General features: G+C 36.7%; 1 pseudogene; it reads right to left on the reverse strand.

The window, feature by feature from the left end:
- Window positions 1-897: 897 nt before the first annotated feature.
- Window positions 898-20180, reverse strand: part of LOC100343302 (mitochondrial import inner membrane translocase subunit Tim17-A pseudogene) — a 90570-nt pseudogene continuing 71287 nt past the window's right edge.

Here is a 20180-nt window from a genome sequence, read left to right on the forward strand (position 1 = left end):
CCTACCTCCATATCATGTATTCTGAGTCTTATTTGATTAAGCCTTAAATATTATGTTGTTTATGAAATAAAATCAGAGTTACCAACTGAGAAATATAGCAAAACAGTAAGTGGCAAGCATGGTGGATGTGAGAGTGCTGGCAGCTTTTTACAGAAGTCTCTCCTGGAGGAGGTCAAAGTTATCAGTGTTGGTCCTGATGCTGTGGTGAATGCTTGAACTGGCATCCCATATCTGAGTACAGGTTCCAGTTCTGGCTGCTCTGCTTCCTATCCAACTTCTTGCTACTATGAGTAGGAAGATGTTCCAAGTACTTTGGGCCATGGTCTCCCATGTGGAAGACCTGGATAGAGTCCCTAACTCCTGGTTTCTCATGGCCATTTATGGAGTGAGTCAACATAGGAAAATCTCAATCTCTCCTTCTCTTTCTCTTCCCCCTCTCTTTTTATCTCTTTCTCTCATTCTGCCTTTCAAACAAAATAAATAAACCTTCTTAAAAAATTGTCAATTACCGCTCTATGATGATGTTTATTGTCCTTTGTTTTTTTTTTGTTTGTTTGTTTGTTTTGTATTACATTCCAGGACCTTTTTATTGTTTGAAAAACAGAACACCAAAACCAGGCAGAGAAGTCACTAGAAAATGATGGTCATGATTCACTGTTGCTTGTTCTTTGATACTTTATCTTATGAGCATTTATTTTTTAATGGTAGGAGACATTCATTTTGATTAACAAATGCAATCCAAATATGAATAAACAAATGTGCCATTTAATATGTTACATGTTTCCTTAAATAGATAAAAGTGTTCAGTGTATACTATAACTTGATCTTGTGAAATTCTTCTTTACCTACAGCTTGCTGCATGAAAGAAATCCTCGGAAAGAAGCCCTACTGATAATGTTAATAGTCTAAATGATGAGAATGGTAAATGGGTTGAAAGCAACTGGTAGAAGTCTTCAGCAATGGTCTGAAGACCATTAGAAAATCGTGCAGATGCAAATCCTGTCAACAAGATACCAACTCTTTCAGTTAAATCTAGGAGAATGTCACTCATCACAGTCGAATCTTTCATGGCTACCGGCCCATTTCTTGCTATCAGGATGGCTCCTGTCAGGGCACCACCCGTCATGGGGTTCCAGGAGTCTTGTTTTCCTCTGACTTGAACCATACTACACTTACACATGGAAAATAGCCTCTCCAAACGGCAAATGTTTTTACCTCCCAGCTGTGGAAACCTAGTGTTAACGGCTGGCAGACTCTCATGGTCTGTGGTTTACTCCCACAGGAGAATTGCAAAACCTTTGATTGCTTGAAAAATACTATAACATATGGTACCCATTGTAAAGGTCCCACCACAGTCATCCACAATTTACCAGGGGCAAGGCTCTCCAGCTTCCAACTTGACTCCAGCTGCACAGAGGATGTTTATTCTAAAGCAGAAGACACATAGATAGACTTATCTAATGAATGGGTAAATATCTGTGTGTCATGCGGCTGCAACTGTTCTTTAGCTTGAGGGGAAAAGATCCATGTAGCCAGCCAGCGATAGCAGAGCACATCTGATTTTTGTTCTCTACTACAAATATAAATTTCTTCCAAATATTGATTTAAGCAACATCAAATGGTTTATTTAGCTCCTGGTAAAATGATCTGTGCATAATTAAGTAAAACTTCATGTTGAGTGATATCTACACAAAGATATGACATAGTAACACACATCTGGTAGAGGTTTCATAGAAATGATACCAAACAGAAGTGAACATATACCTTATTTGAAATAAATTTAATCAATTGTTTGACAATTTAAAGCACACACTAGCCAGCGCCGCGGCTCACTAGACTAATCCTCCGCCTGCGGCGCTGACACCCCAGGTTCTAGTCTCGGTTGGGGCACTGGATTCTGTCCCAGTTGCTCCTCTTCCAGTCCAGCTCTCTGCTGTGGCCCGGGAGTGCAGTGGAGGATGGCCCAAGTGCTTGGGCCCTGCATCCGCATGGAAGACCAGGAGGAAGCACCTGGCTCCTGGCTTCGGATTGGCGCAGTGCACCTGCCACAACGCTCCGGCCGTAGCAGCCACTTGGGGGGTGAACCAATGGAAATAGGTAGACCTTTCTCTCTCTCTCTTTCTCTCTCTCTCTCTCTCTCTCTCACTGTCTAACTCTGCCTGTCACACACACACACACACACACACTAGAATTTCCATGTGTGACATGTAGCTAGTAAATATATCTGATTGTCTTAAATATAAGTAGATTGAAAGTTGTATAACCACAATAACCAGGCCCTTGTATAGAACATGGACTGATTCTTTAAAAATATACATTAATTATCTGAAAGCAGGATGGGTTTTAAAATAAAAATTTTAAATAAATTAATTTAAGATAAACTAAATATTTTAAGTGTAATGATAAGCAAAATAGAAATGAAATAGCCACTTGCCTAAAATTTGTTGTTCAAATGCTTCTACAATTACGTGACACATAGAAATGCTCTAGTTAATGACAGAATTAGTATCATGATGGAGCCACAAAATTATAATGGGGCCAAAAATAATCTCATTATTTATCCATGCCATAGCTGTTGTAACATCATAACACAATTTATTACTTGCATTTTTGATGATACTGGTGTGAAGAAACCTACTGCATTTACAGTCATAAAAAACTATACAGCATACAATTATACAGGACATAATACTAGATAATAAACAACTGTTACTGGTTTACATATTTACTTTATTATACTATAATTTTTATTGTTATTGTAATTATACTAGTCCTTACTAGAAAATGTTTACTGTAAAAATATGTATGCTGTTACAACAGTAGCAACTCCACTCATGTTGTTTGTTCATCATAGTCTTAGGAGTACGGATCTAATAGCAAGAGACTATATGCTATTTGCTATAGATATGGAGTAGATTGTGCCATCTAGGTTTGGGCAATCTCACTCTATGATGTGTGCATAAAGAAAAAAAACCCTAGAGATACATTTCTCAGAACATATCCTTCAGTAATCAACACAGGACTATAGTTAATTGAAGTAAAGAAACCACATTTGCATAATAAAGAAAGCTGTCTGAAATCAAGCATTATATTTATCAAGCATGAGTATATAGTGTTGTTTTTTCTGCAGTCCTTTTAAAGTTATAAACAAGTATTATCCTATGGCATAAATATTACTGTCGCTCCCCCTCTTCATGGAGGAACGACACAGGACCCTGCGCTGTTCTTTCGTATGCTTGGCCCTCCCCGGGTTTGCTGCTGGTTCTTCCCGGGTTGGCTACCATCCCTTCCACCTCCGTGGAAGGGCGGTTCCCCCTGCCACATTCCCCACTTCCGCAGGGGAGCGGCACACCGCCAGCCGGCTCTCTCGGGGGCTGCACAGGTGTTCCTTCAGATAGATGTTCCCCTTAGATGTTCCTGGTGCATGCCGTCTCTCTCCTCCTTTATAGTCCTCCTCCGCCAATCCCAACTCGGCTGCCCACACACCGAGTACGCTGCTCTCCTCCAATCAGGAGCAGGATCAGCTCCTGGAGGTCATCACTCAAGTTGGCAAGAGGCAGCTGCGTAGAAGCTGTTTTCTCCTCTCCCAGCGCCATATTGTGGGAGAGCAGATGCATAGAATAAGTCTTAATTCCAGTAACTCAGTCCAGTCCGGGTTGCTCCCCACAATTACTATACCCATTTTGGCTTTGCATCAACTAAACATTCAAAGATGAACAAAAAACTATATTTCAATGAAGCAATTTTATGATTACTTTGAGCTGAAGGGGAATTGGAAATTGTAGTCATCATAATTGAAGAAGACCTGCTTTCTGATTTAGCAGTTTTTTAGCAATGGGAAATCACTTAACCTCTCTTAACTTTGTCTCTCCTAAACCTGGAATGAAATATGTTCTTCTCTACAATGTTTCTAGAATATTTCGTGATGCTTACATGAAACCATGACTGTAAATGCACTTTATGTATTAATAACTGTATAAATGTGAGGTGCTGGGGCCAGCACTGTGGCACAGTAGGTTAATCCTCCGCCTGCAGTGCTGGCATCCCATATGGTCGCCGGTTCTGGTCTCCGCTGTTCTTCTTCCAATCCAGCTCTCTGCTGTGCCCTAGGAAAGCAGTGGAAAATGGCCCAAGTCCTTGGTCCCCTGCACCCACGTGGGAGACATGGAAGAAGCTTCTGTCTCCTGGCTTCAGATCAGTGCACCTCCGGCCGTTGCAGCCATCTGGGAAGTGAACAATAGAAAAAAGTTCTTTCTCTGTGTCTCTCCCTCTCACTGTCTGTAACTCTAACTCTCAAATAAATAAATAAAACCTTAAAAAAATAAATGTGAGGTCATGACATAGCAACATACTTGTCAATGAATGCTGAACATTAGCAAGCCCTCAAAACATTTTTGCTCATAATTAGATTCAAGTTTACATATTAAAGTGGAAGTATTACTTAAAATTGGGAGTTTTCTTTCTTTCTCCTCTCCTTCCCAGAAATTCTCCTTGAATAAAGTGTTTCCTTCTCAAGTCAAGTTGTAAGAAGTCTACAAAAATTGTTATTGATTTTGAAGATGCTCACAAGGTTTTCAGGCCTCTCACACTGGCTCACAGAGTTGCCATGGGAACTAAGGATAGTGAGAGTACATTCTTGAAAGATCCTAATATATATTCCTGGGATAGCAAGTAATAAAGAGGGTGGACTGGGGTCAACGATGGAGCCAAATGTCCTGACTCAAGAAAGGTATGGGACTAGGATAGTCCATGGATTATGTGAACACCACAGAATGTAGCTGAGTTTGAGCTCCCTAACCAAGGCTCCATTCCAAAGGCAGATCACTAGACAAAGCGTTCCCCACAGTCATAAACTGTATTATATCTTGGGGAGAGTCACATCTAGAGGTTGGCACTGGGTGTGCATTGGCATCCAGGAGAATCTTCCAATTATAAAATAATTCAGTGAGGAAGCTCCTTACAGAACCAGCAGAAGGAAACCCACCTGTATTCCATGAAAGCTGAAAGGGTGAGGCATACCAGAAGAAGCAAAAAATTGCTGTCTCTTTATCTCATTTCACTCAGCCTTTTTCATTGGCAATGAAGATGTGAAAACCATGCATCTTCTGGGGGCAAAAGAGTGAAGGTAAACAATGAATCTCCCTCCCGAGTTTTGTTACAACCGGCCATAAGTCAAACATTAGACAGTAAAGGAGAAATCACTGAGTCACATACGTGTTTGCAGTGATGGCATATACTACAGTGTACTCATTTTAATTACAAATAGACTCTGAATTAGTAAAGGGGCATGACTCTTACTAGTGAACATGAGTAGACAGCTGTAGTATAAGCCCCAGATGCCAACAAGAGACAGAGAATGGATATTCAAGGAAGCTTATTAGAAGGAGCAAAATAGAGGTGTTTATTCTGTAATATTCAGATTGTTTATCATACTGGATTCGCACATTGATTCTTTATCAACTTTGTTCTTATTTTATCTTTCCCCTTCATTTAGGATACTTTTTTTAGTTTTGGTTTCAACATTAGTGATAGTACATTGTCTGATTCAATTTATGCTATTTATTTTTTAAGAGCAGTGGACAATATCAAACCATCAATATTTCATTCATCCAGCTTTTTTAGTTCTGATCACATTTTAGGTTTTTTTCTAACACATTAATCTCATCTTTTTTTATAATCTCTCTTTTAATTTGTTTGTGATGCTTTTAAGCATGGCCTAAATTTTAAGTGCATTGTGATTGATTTAAGATTATTTTGTTATAGCTTGTGCAAGACTCCTTTATTTTAATTTTATAGAGCCTCACTTCAAGATTAATATCCATAGTTAATGTTAACCCATCCAAACATGTTATAACTATAAACTCACAACACACAAACACAAAAACACATTGCAGGGAAGATGAAAAAAAAACTATGCCACATTTTTGTCATAAATTAATGTACAGAATTACTATATTACTTATTCTAGATTATTGTCAGGATTATGGAAAATAATTATAAGGGAGAACAAGAAAATTAAATTACATAGAATGAAGGAAAGTATCGATAATGATGATGTTCCATTTCATTAAATCTTCAAAACTTCAACTTTGCTGGCAAGGTTTTAATATTTGTTGTTAAATTATAAAATACAATAAAGGCATTAGAAAAATGACTTACTGCGGTCTGCAGCCTAATGTTTATTGCAGCTCAATTCACAATAGCTAAGACCTGGAACCAACCTAAATGCCCATCAACGGTAGACTGGATAAAGAAATTATGGGATATGTACTCTTTAGAATACTATACCGCAGTAAGAAACAACGAAATCCAGTCATTTGCAACAGAATGGAGGAATCTGGAACACATCATGCTGAGTGAAATAAGCCAGTCCCAAAGGGACAAATACCATATGTTCTCCCTGATTGGTGACAACTGATTGAACACCAAAAAGGAAACCTGTTGAAGTGAAATGGACACTATGGGAAATGGTGACTTGATCAGCATAGCCCTGACTGTTAATGAACAACTTAATACATTATCCCTCTTAGTAGTTTTTTTGTCTGTTCTACTTAATATGACTGGTTTAATTCTGTAATTTATACACAGTTATTCTTAAGTGTTGAAAATTAACTGAAATGTGATCCCTGTTAAACATAAGAGTGGGAATAAGAGAGGGAAGAGATGTATAATTTGGGACATGCTCAAGCTGACTTGCCCCAAATGGTAGAGTTAAAAACATACCAGGGGACTCCAATTCAATCCCATCAGGGTGGCATGTACCAATGCCATCTCACTAGCCCAAGTGATCAATTTCAGTTCACAATTGATCATAATGAAAGGACTAAGAGTCAAAGGGAGCACATAAACAAGTCTAGTACCTGCTAACACTAACCGATGGAATAAATAAAGGGGAGAGTGATCCAACATGGGAAGTGAGATACTCAGCAGACTCATAGAATGGTGGATGTCCTAAACAGCACTCTGGCCTCAGAATCAGCCCTAAAGGCATTCGGAGCTGGCTGAAAAGCCCATGAGAGTGTTTCAGGCATGGAAAGCCAAGACACTCTGGCAAAAGATCTCTGCGAGTGAGATCCCAGTGGAAAGAACAGGTCTTCAAAGAAGGAGGTACCTTTCTCTGAAGGGAGGAGAGAACCTCCACTTTGACTATGACCTTGTCTAAACAAGATAGGAATTGGAGAACTCAGAGGGCTTCCATAGCCTTGGAAACTCATGACTGGAGCATAGGGAGACTACTGATGCCATAGACAGGAGTGTCAATTGGTAAAGTCAACAACGGGAGTCACTGTGCACTTACTCCTCATGTAGGATCTCTGTCCTTAATGTGCTGTGTATTGAGATTTAATGCTATAACGAGTACTCAAACAATATATTTCACTTTGTGTTTCTATGAGGGTGCAAACTGTTGAAATCTTTACTTAATGTATACTAAACTGATCCTCTGTTAAAAAAAAAAAAAAAAAAAAAAAAAAAAAAAAAAAGAAATTATCAACTCCCAACTTGACTCTCACTGGGATTAAACATGACAATAGGTCTGATCTGATTTCATCATCATTTAAAAAAAATCATCTATTATTTTTCACTTTATGTTTCTGTGTGGGAGCAAACTGTTGAAATCCTTACTTAATGTATACTAAGCTGATCTTCTGTATATTAAGATAATCAAAAATGAATCTTGATGTGAATGGAAGGGGAGAGGGAGTGGGAAAGGGGAGGGTAGTGGGTGGGAGGGACGGTATGTGGGGGAAGCCATTGTAATCCATAAATCGTACTTTGGAAATTTATATTCATTAAATAAAAGTTTAAAAAAAAAGAAAAATGACTTACTTGTATCAGATACTCAATCACATTTTCCATTCTTTATCTGCTGTCCAGTGATCAATTTTTACTAGCAATTGTCATAGATTCATGACTGAGTAAATTTATATTTTTCTCACTATATGTTATACAGCAAATGTAATTTATATTATCATTTGGAATTATATTAATAGTCATAAAGAGAATAATGCCCAATTCACTTATAATTATTCAGAACATAGAAAACTTTTTTATAACTGTGGAAAACTATTAAAAAATTTGGAAGTTGTTAATTATATTAAATAGAATTACCAATAATACATTCCAAATAATTTATTTGGTGAAATACTTTTAAATTCAAGGAGTATATTATGTTTGCAAGATAAATAATATGAAAAGATAGAAAATACTAAAAATAAGCAATATAAAAATTGAGGCTGAAAAAATGAAAAATTTGAAAAATTTTAGGCTTTTATAAAAAGATGTAAAAACTAACATCCAAATATCTCTGGATTGAGAAAAACAGATTCATTCTTCAAACAAAGCCAGGAACTAGCACAACATATTGATCAAAAGTTACTTCTTCCTAAAAAGACTCTCCTGGGTTTTCAGAGAGTTCTCTTAATCCTTTTGTCTCTGTCATATTCCAGATATTGTTGTGGATAAGAAAGGACTAAGAATCATAAACATCTTAAAATGGAAAAATGATAATATGAAAATAAGTTTTTCTATAAAATACACTTACTGAGCTAAATGAAAGAAAAGAGTTAAACAAACTGGAATGAACATTAGAAAATAAAAATTTATTCACAAAACAACTGATTAAATATGATGTATGTATGATGTTGGAAGTAAATACTAATATTCAAAAGGTCTATAAACATGTAGAGTCCAATTTTTAAAATTAATAGTGACTATTCCACTTCTCTTTCTCCTTGTTATTAGGTAAATCTGAGTATAAGTAAAATAAGATGCCATCTAAAAGACTGAATTTTACAAAGCATGATGATATCTTTATAAACAACCTTAACAATAATAATTAGGAAAATACAATGATAGCAGGAAACATACACGTATGGAAAGCAAAGGCCTATGTCACTATATCTTCTCTTTCTTCTTCCTATGTGCAAAACAAGTTGAGTCCATTCACTCACTGTGACCACTTGTTTTCCTTTTTTGAACATGTTCCGTATGATAGCTTAAGGCTGCTGTAGTGCACATCCCCACATTTCTACCCACAGAGGAGATACACATGGGACAAGAAAACTTTGTGCTGGTCTAAAACACTCGAGGATGTTAAAGTAGTTCACTGGTTGCATCAATTTTTATGTATTCTAACACATTTAAAGAGCTTGTGTGCTTTTGAAAATCACATTTCATTAGATGTTATTTCAAGGGCAGGTGTTTCCACAGTGGCTGAGCTGCCTATTGGCATACCCACATCCCATAGCTGGGGCCTCAATGCAAGTCCTGCCTCTGTTCTCCATTCCAGCTTCCTGGTAACCCACTCCCTAGGTGGTAGTAGGTGATAACTCAAGTGCTTGCATTGCTGCTACCCTCAGGAGCTACCCAGATTGAGTTCCTGGTCCTGGATTCAATTTGGCCCAGCTCTGGTTATTGTAGATATTTGGGGAGAGAACCATTGGGAAATACCGTTCTCTTTGTCTCTCTCTATCTCTATGCCTTTCAAAAGCATTAAACAAACAATGTTTTAAAAGAATTATTTGTTTATTTTAAGGTCAGAATCATAGAGAAAGAGGGAGAGATAGAGGTTTTCCTTCTACTGTTTCAATCCCCAAGTGGCTGCAATGGGTAGGACTGGGCCAAAACCAGAAGCCAGGAGCTTCGTCTGGGTCTCCAACCTGGGAGCACTTGGGCCATGTTCCACTGCTTTTCCCAGGTCATGAGCAGGGAGCTGGATTGGAAGTGGAGCAGCTACGAAATAAACCAGCTCCCTCACTGGATGCCAGCATCAGAGGCGGGGCTTTATGAGCTCCGGCACGATGCCAGCACCAATAAATACGTTTTAAAAAATTATTTCAATAAATCTTTCCATATCTGGAGTATTTATTCAAGTGATATATTTCTAGTCTAAAATTTTAATTCCTTCAGCAATTAATGTTCTCCTCATGTTCCATGAGTGCACAAATCCATATTTATATTATGGATATTTTCCTTATAATTATATGACCATGATTTGTTATGATTATTAGGTTAATGAACCATATTATTCAATGGTTATTTGTTTACAAATAATCATTTCATGTATATATAAACGTTTAAGATGAGACAATTTCAGATCATATATTTATTACAAAAGAGAGCAATTAGAAGTTTCCCTCTTTTTATTTATTATTGGGTTGACAAAAATGAATAAAATCTAGTTGCAACTCATGAAGATAGAATTAAGGAAATCTCTCCATCCTGTCTGAAAGAGTAATAAATCCAATCTATTAATTGAATACTATACTTGACTATTTCCTTAGGCTTGGTCGAATACATATGTTGTTTAAGTATCTTCTTGGTTTATGACTATATCGTGTGTATTAAAAATACATATGTATGTATTCAAAAATATTATGTATATATAAATACATGCATACATTTAAAGAATTTATGGCAACATTTATGTATTGAATCTCTCCATAATATAAATTCATATGTGTTTCCAAAAGAATAACATTGACAATATTTAAATACTTTAAGTTGCCACACTTCTCAGAAATAATGTACATTTAAGTCAATCTGTGATAATTTCATTTTTTAAAATAAGTGACCTTGTCAATTCTTAAGACATTTGAAAGACAGAGTGACAGAGAGAGGTGGGCAGGGAAGAGAGAGAGAGAAGAGGAGATTACACATCCGCTGGTTCACTCCCCAAATGCCAATATAATCAGGGTAGGCTTGGCCAAAGACATGAACCAGAAACTCTATCTGGATCTTCCACCCAGATAGCAGGGGTCCAAAGACTTAAACCATCATTTGCTGCATTCTTAGGTGCATTGGCAAGAAGCTGGGTTGGAAGCAGAGCACCTGAGACTCAAACCAGCACTCTGATAGGAGATACAAGAGGCAGCTTAACCTTCTGTGTCTCAACTCCTGCCCTGATATTTTTATGTTAATTAATACAGCTTTCAGGTATAGTGTGCCTTGGTATTATATAACTCCATAATATTAAAAAGTGTCTTCCCGAATGCGACGTAATGCCATTAGTGAGGTTTTTAAACATCTCGTGTATATCAATTTTCTATTTTAAAAATAATTGTTATTTCAGATACTGCATTTGTCAACATTCATTTTGTTATTTTTAATAATACTTGCTTCTATAATAGCTTTTCTTGCACAGTATGGATTGCAGCCAGATGTTATTTTCAGCTAAATTATTAATAATAATGGACATTAATGTAGAATGTATCACTCATATGAAAATAGATTAATTTTGTCTGATCACATCAGCAATAGTCCTTATTAAAATCATTATGCTTTTTCTTCCTATTAAAATTGATTGCTTTGAAATTGAGTATTGTAGGCATGAAGAGGAAGGGCAATAATATTCTTGATTATTTCACGAGGTCAGATGTTCAAACCTGAAGGAAAATACTGCAGTTTCTCTGTAGTTAATGCTTCATAGTGAAAGTAAAAGCACTTGCCTTTTTGGACCAGGATGCACAAAACATTTGGCAAAGACATAAGCAGGGCTTATTACAAGGTTGAGTTCATTGATAGTACTCACATTAATTTCCACTGCAGAAAATAAAAGATTTTTTGAGAGTGAGGGCAAAGTTGCCTCATAAGGAGTTTTCCTTTTATTATGTGAAAACTACCTCAACCCACAAGGCTTAAGGGCATTTTACTCAGGCTCACTTCAAAAATGTCTGCTGCTTCAGTTACCAGAGGAAGCCTAAACTGATCTTAGAAGTGTTTACATTGTTTTTATGTTCACAATCTAGCAAATGCTTTTGGTGTATTATTGCAGATCTAAGCAACCTGTTAATAAAAAAAAATAGACTACCTAACTAAGCCAAAGTTTCGTACTGTCTTGTGTAATGAATGAACTCTGTTTAGGTAAAGCAACATAATTTCTCATCTGAATTCATATGTCAGAGTTTATAGATCTAAATGTTGATTGTGATTTTGTTAATTACTGAAAGATCTTTGAAGTGGTCTTGTCAAAAATTCTTTATCAATCTTCAACACTGGACAATATTTAACTTTGCTCTTTTTACAAAAATGTTGAGCTTAATCTGGAGCCAAATTAATGGATAAATAAACAAATTAAGATAATTAATTGCATATTTGAAGACAAAATATTCTCTGTGACAGATATTTGCCTCTATTTTTTGGCTAGAAAAACTAAGGTAACTCAGATGGTGCCGGAATATCAAAAAAAATACCACCACTATTACATAAGAAAAGCTCATCCCTGGAAACTGAGAGCCCAAATCATAACACAGTTGAGACCTTGCTCCATCAACAGCTTAAAAGAAATCAAAAAAAAGTTGCTGCCATGTGTTTTTTTGCCAGGTAACATTTAAATCTTATATTAAAAATATTCAGTACATAGTTGTTGTACCGAAATAAATTGAGACCAAGCAGATGATTTTCTCTCCAGGAAGATTATTAGTTAGTACAGATTGGATTTCTCTTTGAATCATTTCCTATTAAGAAATGTATAGGCATCTAAGACAAATTATCTCTTCTGCTTCCTAGATATTACATTAGAATGACCCCTCTAGGTGTGTAATAAGAGAATGTTTCATAATTGTTAACACAAGGTCATTTTCCCTCTCCAGATATCAATGATATTCCCTCTGGTCTATTTATTTACCTTTTTTTTTATTATTATTTTTTTGCCACTAAAAGTCCCCTTCATAAATAACTGGGAAGGTCTGTGAAGAACACCACAAGATGGCAGTATTTCAGAAATTAACCCAGGGGATAATCATGTCTATGTACTGACTAAAATAAAGCAATACATTCTCTATATTTTAGTGAATAAATAGATTTAGTTGTTATTACAAGTGATTAAAAACTAATGGTACTAGAATGTCTGATTAGTAATAATCAACTTCATTTCCTTTAAGTAATATAACTATCAGTTTCACTGTTCCAAAACATTACTAAGCTTCTTCAACATATAAATGAGTTGATGGCAAGAGATTATCAGTAGATTCATAAATCTCATAATTGCTTACATGGTGCTTTCTAACTATAAATATGTTTTTCAAATCTTAGGAAAAGAAATGCATTCCAAAAGACATCAATTGTATTTTATTTCTACATGATTGTTTAATAGCCAGTTTTAGAACTAGAAACAGAAATTAAAACTATACACATTAAATACATCATTCATACTTTCAAAACAGCTCAGATTTGGTTATCAGCAAGGTTCTTGATTTTTACAACTGTAATAAAATGCAAAACCAATGCCTGTAGAGGAGAATATAGTTTTAACCAAAAGAAAATGTTTTAATTTCCTGTATGTGGGTCTGTGTAAATTGCAGAGCACATTTCAAAAGCAGAAGGGTAGAAAATAGCTATGAAATTGAACATGTTATTCCATTAATGCCTAATTTCATTTTCCACTTGTCTGCTCAAAACTTTTAGAGGAAAGAATGTTACAGAATAGTAGTATAGTTGATAGAACTATATGTTGTTGATATTAATTATTTTCCTACTATCAAGAACAATATTTGTTAAGAAGCTACTTAAATTCATTGCAATGTAATCCAATATTTTAAATATTGTAAATAGTTCCTGTTTCTTAATACCTATTTTGTGTTAGCAGAATATTTCAGAATGCAATTTGGCATGTGAAAAAAATATATACAAAATTCTTATTTGCCATTAAAAGCTATTTTTTTACCAAAGAAAACAAGATATCCATGTGCTTTCTAAGATAATGTTGTCACTGAGCTATAAAATTTGAAAAATCTGTTGAATAAACTGGAGTTGATTTTTTGATGTCTTGCCAGGAGTATTCTAATAGTCTAAAAATTGAAATTACATTAGCTCTCTGTTTTGATTAGTTGTAATTATCAATATAAACACATGTATAAGGTTTCAGTCTTGAGAACAACTGCCCAATCAGCCCTCTGTCTGCCCAAGTAGAGAGTTAGCACACATGCTGATATTTTATTATATAATATGATGTAGTAGACTTTCTATTATCCATAATTTCTTCTGACAACCACCTCTTATGCTAAAATTGGATTTACAGTATTAATACTTAGAGTTAATGTATTTCATTTGGGTAAAGTTTCATTAAGATGCAAAGATTCAGGAAGCTGCAATCAAGAGAACTATAAAGAGAGACCACACCAAAACAATAAGAAACATTTTGGACCAAGAAATTGGAAGACTGAATATTGTTAAGATAACACTTCTTTCAGACACTGTCTATTGATGCATTGCAATCCCATTCAAAATTCTAGCAACCTGTTTTATAGATATTGAAAAACTGATTCTAAAACTAATTATGTAAGTGGAACTGCTTCTGGACTGACCATTCTCTTCCATTCATCTTTGGTGATCTCAAACAAGTAACATCCACATTATGCTAACTTTATCATAATTTGTAGTGTCTAATAGCAGAAGTCCATTAAATTTTTTCTCCATTAGGATTTGTTTGAGCTTTCTAATTCTATTGTATTTCTGTATTTTCATGTTTATAGTCAGAATAATATATTTAAAATTTATATAAACAATAATTGTACAGATTAAAGGGTCCATTGTGACACTTCAATACATATATAAAGTGTATATTGACAAGTAAGGGCCATCAACATTGTCTCCCTTTGGACAATATTTTATGTTTGGAGCCTTAGGGCTCCTCTCTCCTATTCTTTCAGAGAATATACAGATGTTATTGAGAACCAAGGTCACACTAGTAAGCTGTGTAAGATTTGGAATTTATTCCTTTTATCTAATTCTGATTTGATACCTCCTATCCAACCTCTCTTTATCCCCCCAAACTTCCCAGTCTTTGATAATTACTATTCTATATTCAGATCAAGTGTTTTAGTTTCCACATTTGAAAAACAACATGTAGTATTTCTTCCTTGTCTGGCTTATTTTTTCCTGACATAATGCCTTCCAGTTTCATCCATTTTGCAGCAAATGATAGGATTTCATTATTTTATATTGATGAATAATATTCTATCCACTGTATACATAAAATGCATTTATATATAGAGATTTATAGAGATATAATTAAATATAGACATAGATATAGATAGAAATTAGATATAATAGTTTATGTAGCCATTCAATAGATGGTAGAGAGTTTGGTTGATTCCATATCTTAGCTTCTGTGAATAATGCTACAATAAACATGGTGGAGCATGTATCTCTTTGATATAACCATTTCATGTCTTTTGAATACATACCCAGTAATGAGGTTACTGGGTCATTTGGCAGTTATATTTCTGATTTTTTAAAGGAATCTCCATGCTGATTTCCGGCAAGATGGCGGAATAGGAAGGGAGCACACTGATAGTCTGGGGAGAGATAGTTTAATAAAAGTGGAGATACTGCAGGTTCAAGGAAGAGTAGGGGAGGAAACAGCAGAAGAAACTCTTCCGGAACGCGTGACTCACAGCGGACCTGCGTGGAGAGCGTGGGAGCCCACAGTTCGGGACATCAGCGGCAGACTCAACACACCAGCGCTGGAACGCGAGGTGAGCCGAACCTCAATAGCCCGAGACACCGGCAGGCAAGCGGAGACAGGAGACTAGAGGGAACGACCCCCGGGGGGGGAAGTTCACAAGGCTAACTGGAAGAGAGAGAGAGAGAGAAAAAAGGGTGACTAGTACGGACACGGGTTTCTCTCTCTCCGCTCATCTCTCAAGGGCGAGCAAGACAAAGAGCAGGCGCCATCTTGGACATACGTCATAAGCAGAGCGACCTCAGGTCTGCACCGGCCCTGAGCCTAGCAGAAAAACCCGACTCTGGGCGGGGCGAATTAACAGGAGATTAGGAGCTAGTAAATTTGTGGTGCTACTGAACTGAGACTGTGAAAAAAGAGACGGTGGGGGAGAGAACTCACGGAATTCACGTGAGCACTCTCCAGAGACGCTACAATTCCGTAACTTTGGCAACCCAGTGGGAGGCTGAAGGAGAATTTGAGCCCACTCTGAGGGCCGAACAGATTCCCTGTGGGGATCTTGGGAAAGAGCTTCCGATCTCTGGCTCCTGTGGGTATATCATTTGCCTGCTAACTACCTCCAACTTCGTTCAGCTGTGCGGAATTACTTCCCTTTTGAATCAAAAAAAAAAAAAAAGAGAGAGAGAGAGATTTACCACGCCTAACCTGGGAGTGTCACCTTTGGCACACCAAACAGAGCTCTCAGGCCACACCCATCTCAAGCCCTAAGGCTCCATCAAAAACAGATAGTCCACTTAATCTAGAGTCATAGTATAACAAGAAAAAGCACCACAGTGAAGAAACCAAATATCTCCAATATGCCAAATAACAAACGAAAAAACCGAGGTAATAAAAACAAGGAAGTCACCATGACGCCCTCAAATGAAAAAGACACCCCAATTCAAGATTATGAAGATGATGACATAGAAAAAATGCAAGAAGCAGATCTCAAAAAATTGATAAGAACATTAAGAAGTTCTCAAAAACAAATTCTGGAACTACACAAATCCTTAATGGACAAGATAGAAAATCTCTCTCGTGAAAATGAAATATTAAGGAGGAATCAAAATGAAATGAAACAACTAGTACAACAGGAAACTGGGATAGTGACTGAAGTGAAGAATTCAATAGATCAAATGAAAAACACAATAGAGAGCCTTACAAACAGAATGGGTGAAGCAGAAGAGAGAATATCGGACTTAGAAGACAGAGAACAGGAAAGGATACAGTCAGACCAAAGAAAAGAAGAGGAAATTAGAAATCTGAAACATATTGTCGGGAATCTTCAGGATACTATTAAAAAACCCAACATTCGGGTTCTAGGAGTTCCTGAAGGCATGGAGAGGGAGAAAGGATTAGAAGGCCTTTTTAGTGAGATATTAGCAGAAAATTTACCAGGTTTGGAGAAGGACAGAGAAATCCTAGTACAGGAAGCCCACAGAACCCCTAATAAACACGACCAAAAGAGATCCTCACCACGACACGTTGTAATTAAACTCTCCACAGTGAAACATAAAGAAAAGATCCTAAAATGTGCAAGAGAGAAATGTCAGATTACTCTCAGAGGATCTCCAATCAGACTCACAGCTGACTTCTCATCAGAAACTCTAAAAGCTAGGAGGGAATGGCGAGATATAGCCCAGGTACTAAGAGAGAACAACTGCCAGCCCAGAATATTATATCCTGCAAAGCTATCATTTGTGAATGAAGGTGAAATAAAGACTTTCCATTGCAAACAGAAATTGAAAGAATTTGTTGCCACTCGTCCAGCCCTGCAAAAGATGCTTAAAGATGTGTTACACACAGAAACACAGAAACACGGTCATCAATATGAAAGAAGGTAAAGGAAGGAAACCAAGGAAGGAAACCTCACAGCAAAAGATCACAGGGAATTCAAAGCATATATTAGAACTTGTCTTTGGCAAATGGCAGGGCAAAGTTACCACTTATCATTAGTCACTTTGAACGTGAATGGCCTGAACTGTCCAGTTAAAAGACACCGATTGGCTGATTGGGTTAAGGAACAAAACCCATCTATTTGCTGCTTACAAGAAACACATCTTTCCAACAAAGATCCATACAGACTGAAAGTGAAAGGCTGGAAAAAGATATACCATGCCAACAGAAATGAAAAAAGAGCGGGCGTAGCCATCTTAATATCGGACAACATAAACTTTACCACAAAAACTGTTAAGAGAGACAAAGAGGGACACTATATCATGATTAAGGGATCAATTCAACAGGAAGATATAACAATTATCAATGTATATGCACCTAACTACAGGGCACCAGTTTATCTAAAAGATTTATTAACGGACTTAAAGGGAGACTTAGACCCCAATACAGTAGTACTGGGGGACTTCAATACTCCACTCTCAGAAATAGACAGATCATCCGGTCAGAAGATCAACAAGGATACAGTAGATTTAAACGACACTATAGCCCAAATGGATCTAACAGATATATACAGAACTTTCAATCCTACAGCTAAAGATTTTACATTCTTCTCAGCAGTACATGGAAGCTTCTCTAGGATTGACCACATACTAGGCCATAAAGCGAGCCTCAGCAAATTCAAAAGAATTAGAATCATACCATGCAGCTTCTCAGACCATAAAGGAATGAAGTTGGAAATTAGCAACTCAGGAATCCCTAGAGCATACGCAAACACATGGAGATTGAACAACATGCTCCTGAATGAACAATGGGTCATAGAAGAAATCAAAAGAGAAATCAAAAACTTTCTGGAAGTAAATGAGGATAACAGCACAACATACCAAAACTTATGGGACACAGCAAAAGCAGTGTTAAGAGGAAAGTTTATATCAATAGGTGCCTACATCAAGAAATTGGAAAGACACCAAATAGATGAGCTTTCAATTCACCTCAAGGATCTAGAAAACCTACAGCAAATCAGACCCAAATCTAGTAGGAGAAGAGAAATAATTAAAATCAGAGAAGAAATCAACAGGATTGAATCAAGAAAAACATTACAAAAAATCAGCCAAACGAAGAGCTGGTTTTTTGAAAAAATAAACAAAATTGACACCCCATTGGCCCAACTAACTAAAAAAAGAAGAGAAAAGACCCAAATCAATAAAATCAGAGATGAAAAAGGAAATGTAACAACAGACACCACAGAAATAAAAAGAATCATCAGAAATTACTACAAGGACTTGTATGCCAGCAAACAGGGAAACCTATCAGAAATGGATAGATTCCTGGACACATGCAACCTGCCTAAATTGAACCAGGAAGACATCGAAAACCTAAACAGACCCATAACTGAGACAGAAATTGAAACAGTAATAAAGGCCCTCCCAACAAAGAAAAGCCCAGGACCAGATGGATTCACTGCTGAATTCTACCAGACGTTTAAAGAAGAACTAACTCCAATTCTTCTCAAACTATTCAGAACAATCGAAGAAGAGGGAGTCCTCCCAAATTCTTTCTATGAAGCCAGCATCACCTTAATTCCTAAGCCGGAAAAAGATGCAGCACTGAAAGAGAATTACAGACCAATATCCCTGATGAACATAGATGCAAAAATCCTCAATAAAATTCTCGCCAATAGAATGCAACAACACATCAGAAAGATCATCCACCCAGACCAAGTGGGATTCATCCCTGGTATGCAGGGATGGTTTAATGTGCGCAAGACAATCAATGTGATACACCACATTAATAGACTGCAGAAGAAAAACCATATGATTATCTCAATAGATGCCGAGAAAGCATTTGATAAAATACAACACCCGTTCATGATGAAAACTCTAAGCAAACTGGGTTTGGAAGGAACATTCCTCAATACAATCAAAGCAATCTATGAAAAACCCACGGCCAACATCCTATTGAATGGGGAAAAGTTGGAAGCATTTCCACTGAGATCTGGAACCAGACAGGGATGCCCACTCTCACCACTGCTATTCAATATAGTTCTGGAGGTTCTAGCCAGAGCTATTAGGCAAGAAAAAGAAATTAAAGGGATACAAATTGGGAAGGAAGAGCTCAAACTATCCCTCTTTGCAGATGACATGATTCTTTATTTAGAGGACCCAAAGAACTCTACTAAGAGACTATTGGAACTCATAGAAGAGTTTGGCAAAGTAGCAGGGTATAAAATCAATGCACAAAAATCAACAGCCTTTGTATACACAGACAATGCCATGGCTGAGGAAGAACTTCTAAGATCAATCCCATTCACAATAGCTACAAAAACAATCAAATACCTTGGAATAAACTTAACCAAAGACGTTAAAGATCTCTACGATGAAAATTACAAAACCTTAAAGAAAGAAATAGAAGAGGATACCAAGAAATGGAAAAATCTTCCATGCTCATGGATTGGAAGAATCAATATCATCAAAATGTCCATTCTCCCAAAAGCAATTTACAGATTCAATGCAATACCAATCAAGATACCGAAGACCTTCTTCTCAGATCTGGAAAAAATGGTGCTGAAATTTATATGGAGGCACAAGAGACCTCGAATAGCTAAAGCAATCTTGTACAACAAAAACAAAGCCGGAGGCATCACAATACCAGATTTCAGGACATACTACAGGGCAGTTGTTATCAAAACAGCATGGTACTGGTACAGAAACAGATGGATAGACCAATGGAACAGAATTGAAACACCAGAAATCAACCCAAACATCTACAGCCAACTTATATTTGATCACGGATCTAAAACTAATTCCTGGAGCAAGGACAGTCTATTCAATAAATGGTGCTGGGA

This window comes from Oryctolagus cuniculus, chromosome 3 (genome assembly GCF_964237555.1).
Source record: "Oryctolagus cuniculus chromosome 3, mOryCun1.1, whole genome shotgun sequence".
NCBI classification, from domain to species: domain Eukaryota; kingdom Metazoa; phylum Chordata; class Mammalia; order Lagomorpha; family Leporidae; genus Oryctolagus; species Oryctolagus cuniculus.